This window comes from Panicum virgatum, chromosome 8K, assembly GCF_016808335.1.
Source record: "Panicum virgatum strain AP13 chromosome 8K, P.virgatum_v5, whole genome shotgun sequence".
In the NCBI taxonomy this organism is placed as follows: domain Eukaryota; kingdom Viridiplantae; phylum Streptophyta; class Magnoliopsida; order Poales; family Poaceae; genus Panicum; species Panicum virgatum.
The window spans coordinates 18,793,029-18,799,028 of NC_053143.1; positions in this window are offsets into that span (position 1 = coordinate 18,793,029).

Here is a 6,000-nt window from a genome sequence, read left to right on the forward strand (position 1 = left end):
AAACTCATCACCGCGGCCTACCTACTCCAAGCCATGACCGAGCCATCGACGCCTTCGGGCCGCAACTTGCGCCGCGAGGAACAGGTGCTCATCGAGAAAGCCGCTGTGCAGCAGGCCGAGAACTCTGCGTCTCGCATGCGCTCGACCGTACCGAAGCCTGCCGGAGGGACTACGCACCAGGATCACGAGGCTTCTGTGCACACTCCACCAGCAGGGAAGGGCAAGGCAGTCATAGCACCCAGTGCGAAGGCACCCTCGGTGCACGACCGCATCGGAAAGACTCCTGTAAAGGATCGACTCCACGACACGTGTGGGCAGGCCGACAACGGCGACACCCGCTACATCGTCGGCGGCAGGAAATACACCCCTCGAGGGGGTGGACGTTTCGACCCCGAGCATGACAGGGGCGAGTCACCGGAGCCTCCGGGCACCCAGGTGTTCAGCCGGGAGATTCGTACCGCTTCTTTTCCCCCGCGCTTTCGACAGCCCACTACCCTCGTCAAGTACTCGGGCGAGACCGATCCCGCAGTATGGCTCAATGACTACCGCCTAGCGTGCCAGCTGGGCGGTGCGACGGACGACGCGGTCATCATCCGCAACCTTCCTCTTCACCTTGCTGATGCCACACGAACGTGGCTCGAGCACTTGCCCGCGGACCAGATCCACAACTGGGCCGACTTAGTCAAGATCTTCGTGGGCAACTTCCAGGGCACATACGTGCACCCTGGGAACTCCTGGGACCGCAAAGGGTGTTGTCATAAGCCCAACGAGTCCCTGTGTGACTACGTGCGGCACTTCTCCAAGCAATGCACCGAGCTCCCCAGCGTCACCCACGTCGATGTCATCAACGCCTTCCTCGAGGGTACGACGTGCAGGAACCTATTGCGCGAGCTCATGAGAAGCCGACCCGCCAACACCAACGAGTTGTTCGATGCCGCCACAACCTACGCCATCGGCGAAGATGCTGTTGGTGTCATCTTCGACGATAAGCCGAACAAGCGCAAGGACGATGCGCCCGCAGAGGGCAACAACGCCAAGCCCAATGCCCCCGCCAAGAAACAGAAGCAGGGAAGGAAGGGAAAGAAGTCAGTCCCACCGAACCAGCACAGATCGGGGCAGGCAGAGGACTCCGAGGAGGCCTTTGCTGCCGCCCCAGATCGCAAAGGACCTCGAGGCCCCCTCGAGGCGGTGGTGGCCTCTTCGACGACATGCTTAAGAAGCCGTGTCCTTACCACAAGGGCTCGGTCAATCATACCCTCGAGCAATGCGAGATGCTCAAGAAATACTACAACCGCATCGCGCATCGCGACGAGGACAGGAAAAAGGATGCTGGCGACAAAGGTGGAGACGACGAGTTCCCCCCAGTGGAGAACGCCTTCTTCATCTTTGGAGGACCAACGACGAACATGACCTCTCAGCAACGCAAGCGTGAGCGCCGGGAAGTTTTCTCCGTCACCAAGGCCACACCATCCTACCTCGACTGGTGGGAGGATACCATTTCCTTTTGCCACAAGGACCACCCCGACTACGTCCCGCACCCGGGACGGTATCCGCTTGTTGTCGAACCCATCATCGGCAACACCCGCTTCTCCAAGGTGCTCATGGACGGAGGCAGCAGCCTAAACATCATGTACGCCCACACCTTGGAGCTCATGGGGATTGGACTGAACAAGCTTCGTCCCAGCAAGTCGCCATTTCATGGCGTTGCGCCGGGGAAGTGCGTCCAACCCCTCGGCCAGATCGATCTGCCTGACTGCTTCGGCACGGCAGCCAACTTCTGCAAGGAAGTACTCACCTTTGAGGTGGTGGGGTTTCGGGGATCCTATCATGCCATTCTTGGTCGTCCCTGCTACGCCAAGTTCATGGCCATCCCCAACTACACCTACCTCAAGCTGAAGATGCCGGGTCCGAAGGGCGTCATCACTGTCAGCTCTTTGTTCGAGCATGCCTACGAGTGCGACATCGAGTGCGTTGAGCACGCGGAGGCTCAAGCGGAGGACGAGGCCCTCACGGCCACCCTCGATAAAATGGCAAGCGGCCTTGGACTCGACGCACCGACACGCCGGGAGCTTCGAACCCGCCGAGGGTATCAAGAAGGTGCCCCTTCACCCGAGCCACCCCGACAACAAGGCGTTACAGATCAGCGCCACCCTCGACAGCAAATAGGAAGTGGTGCTCATCGACTTTCTCCGCGCCAACACATACATCTTTGCGTGGAGCCCCTCGGATATGACTGGCATACCGAGGGAGGTCGCCGAGCACTCCCTTGATATCCGACCCAACTCCAAGCCGATGAAGCAGCGCCTGCGACGCTTCGACGAGCTCAAATGCAGGGCAATTGGGGAGGAGTTGCAGAAACTTCTGGCGGCCGGGTTCATCAAGGAGGTATTCCATCCCGAGTGGCTAGCTAATCCTATATTAGTGAAGAAAAAGAGCGGAAACTGGAGGATGTGTGTAGATTACACTAGTTTAAATAAAGCATGTTCGAAGGTTCCCTTTCCTTTGCCACGAATTGATCGGATTGTAGATTCTACTGCGGGGTGTGAACTTTTATCCTTTCTTGATGCTTACTCCAGTTACCATCAAATCAAGATGAAAGAGTCCGACCAGCTTGCGACTTCTTTTATCACACCTTTCGGCATGTACTGCTACACGTTTTCGGAGACCATCTCGGGCAGAATGTAGAGGCATATGTCGATGACCTAGTTGAAAAATCCAGGAAGGTGGATGACCTGGTTGCCGATCTCAGGATCGCATTCGATTGCCTACGGGCCAAAGGGGTAAAACTCAACCCCGAGAAGTGCGTGTTCGGGGTGCCTCGAGGCATGCTCTTGGGCTTCATTGTCTCCCAGCGGGGCATCGAACCCAACCCTGACAAAGTCTCGGCCATCACTCGGATGGGACCGATCCGAGACCTAAAGGGGGTACAGAGGGTCATGGGATGCATAGCATCCCTCAGCCAGTTCATCTCGTGTCTCTGCGAGAAAGGCTTGCCCCTGTATCGACTCTTGAGGAAAACTGAGCGCTTCACGTGGACCCCCGAAGCCCAAGAAGCCCTCGACAGGCTGAAGGCATCGCTCACTCACACCCCCATTCTCACACCACCCACGGACGGCGAGCCCCTCTTTCTGTACGTAGCTGCGACGACCCAAGTGGTCAGCGCGGTGATCATTGTCGAAAGACAAGAGGAGGGCCATGCCCTATCCGTCCAACGGTCGGTGTACTACATCAGCGAGGTGTTGTCTGAAACTAAGATACGCTATTCGTAGATTCAGAAGCTGCTCTACGCAGTGGTTTTGGCTCGGCGCAAGCTGCGCCACTACTTCGAGGCCCATCCCGTCACCGTGGTCTCGTCTTTCCCTTTGGGAGAGATAGTCCGCAACCGGGAAGCCGAGGGTAGAATTGCCAAATGGTCTGTGGAGCTGATGCGAGAAAATCTCACCTACGCCCCCCGCAAAGCGATCAAGTCCCAAATCTTAGCTGACTTCGTGGCTGAGTGGACGGACACTTAGCTACCCCCACCGCAAATCCAGGCCGAATGCCGGACTATGTACTTCGACGGATCGGTGATGAAAACCGGCGCCGGTGCCAGCCTCCTCTTCATCTCACCCCTCGGAGAACACATGCGGTACGTGATACGCTTGCACTTCCCTGCGTCTAACAATATGGCAGAGTACGAGGCCCTCCTCAGTGGCCTCAGCATCGCAATCGAGCTCGGCGTCAAACGCCTTGACGTGCGCGGTGACTCTCAACTCATCATCGACCAAGTAATGAAGGAGTCTAGCTGCCACGACCCGAAGATGGAGGCATACTGCAATGCAGTGCGCCGCCTCGAAGACAAGTTCGATGGCCTAGAACTCAATCATGTCCTGCGCAAGTACAACGAGGATGCCGACGAACTAGCCAAGATTGCGTCGGGGCGGACAACCGTCCCTCCGAACATCTTCGCTCGCGATATCACCAAGTCCTCCATCGAATTCAAGGATCCGACGGAGCCAGGCTCCTCGTCCACCGGGCCCTCCGGTGGGAACCCCCCGGCGGGCGAGGTCGGGCCCATGGACATTGACTTCGAGACCTCCTCTATGGATGAGGCCAAAGCAATGGAAGTCGACGAGGTTCCCACTCCGCGAGACTGGCGCGTCCAGTACCTTGACTAGATGATTCGAGGGGTCCTACCCTCGAACCGCGCTCAGGCGCGGCGCCTCGCTAGGCGGGCCAAGTCCTTCGTCCTAGTCGACAACGAGCTATACAAGCGCAGTCCCTTGGGTGTCTTGCAGCGATGCATCCCCATCCTCGAGGGCAAGGAGCTGATCCGCGACATCCACGCTGGCGTCTACGGCCACCATGCCGCACCACGTACCCTCGTGGGTAACGCATTTCGGCAAGATTTTTACTAGCCCACCGCAGTTGCTGACACCACCGACGTCGTGCGGACCTGCGAGGGTTGCAAATTTTACGCTCGAAAAACGCACCTCCCCGCGCACGTTTTGCAGACCATCCCCATTACATGGCCTTTCACTGTGTGGGGACTGGACCTCGTTGGTCCGCTGCAGAAGGCGCCCGGGGGCTTCACCCACTTGTTGGTGGCAGTCGATAAATTCTCCAAGTGTATCAAGGCTCGACCCATCGGCAAGATCAAATCCGAGCATACGGTTCTATTCTTCACCGACATCGTCTTCAGGGTCGGGGTCCTGTTATCGCCATAAATTAACAGGGTTAATTAATGGGCCGTAAGTGAGTTGGGCTTAAAGCAGAGGTTTAAGAAGGCTTGTAAATCGGCTCCAGCATGAGCATTTGGGCCATCTGGGCCATGTATCCTTAGATTTATTTCAGATTGAGTTAGAGATAGAGTCCGATATGGACACATTAGTTTAGATTGTTTCCCAAGTCTCCGGACAATAAATATGTACCCTATGATATTCGTAAAGGGAGAACGTCATCACGTTTGCAATCAACAATTCTCGGCGCATCGCCACCCCTAATCCTAGGGTTTCATCCAAGTAAGCGCCATGCTACCCTGATCGCTTCTTGCGATCAGGGCAGCATTGTTCTTGCTCTTACCTTGGTATTACTCGTACTGAAGCATTTTTTATGGCGAGTAATGCTAGTTATCCTGATGTTCGTAGCATGGCTTTTAGTAGATTCATCGTACTTTTATTGCCTACCATCTACGAATATCATGTTATTTCTGTGCAGTCACGTTTCAATCTTATGCTAATTCTTGTTGCATAGAATTAGTTGCATGGAGACAACACTCTGCTTCTTTTCCATCTAGTAGATCTAATCTGTTACGGTTTGTTCTTATACTTAAGAATTGGTGTAATATATGCTAGGTTAGGCCTTGCAAACAGGTTGGATGATCCGGTGATGTATTAGGTGCTCTGCCTTAGTCTTAACAGGGAATTGATCCGGGAATCGGCTTTAGCTTGTTCTTAGGCCTCTATTTTGGTTAAGGTTTAGTTATTTATTACGTTCATTAGGCCCAATCACGTGTAGGATTAGATTAGTTAGATTTAATTGAAGCAGCTTTACAGTTATTTGCTTTATTTATCAAAATCCGGATGCAAACAGATCCAATCTGACACCGGGACTCGATCGGCTCTTTAAAGCCAATGCAAGAGTCGTCCCGGGGAGCCGACCACGGCTCGGACTTATGTCTCCACGTGTTTGTGTATGCAGGCAAATCGTTGCAAGTACGTTCGCACCTTCCTGATCGGGTATAGGTTAGGTGGCACGCCCTGCGTCTTCATAAGCCACGGCGTGTGCTGGAATTGCGGGCCGTTGACGAGGGAGCAGTGCCTGCCAGCGCCCCGGCGACCTCCCGGCTCTTCATGTTGCCTGTCGCTACTCGCCGCTGGGTTTTGACCGACAACATATTCTGGCACACCCGGTGGGACCTTCATCAACAACAACGCCCGTCGCAGAGATGACAGGATCTCAGGACAAAGCACCAGTTCTGCCGGTCACCAAACCTATCACGTATGAAGAGCTGACTCTAGA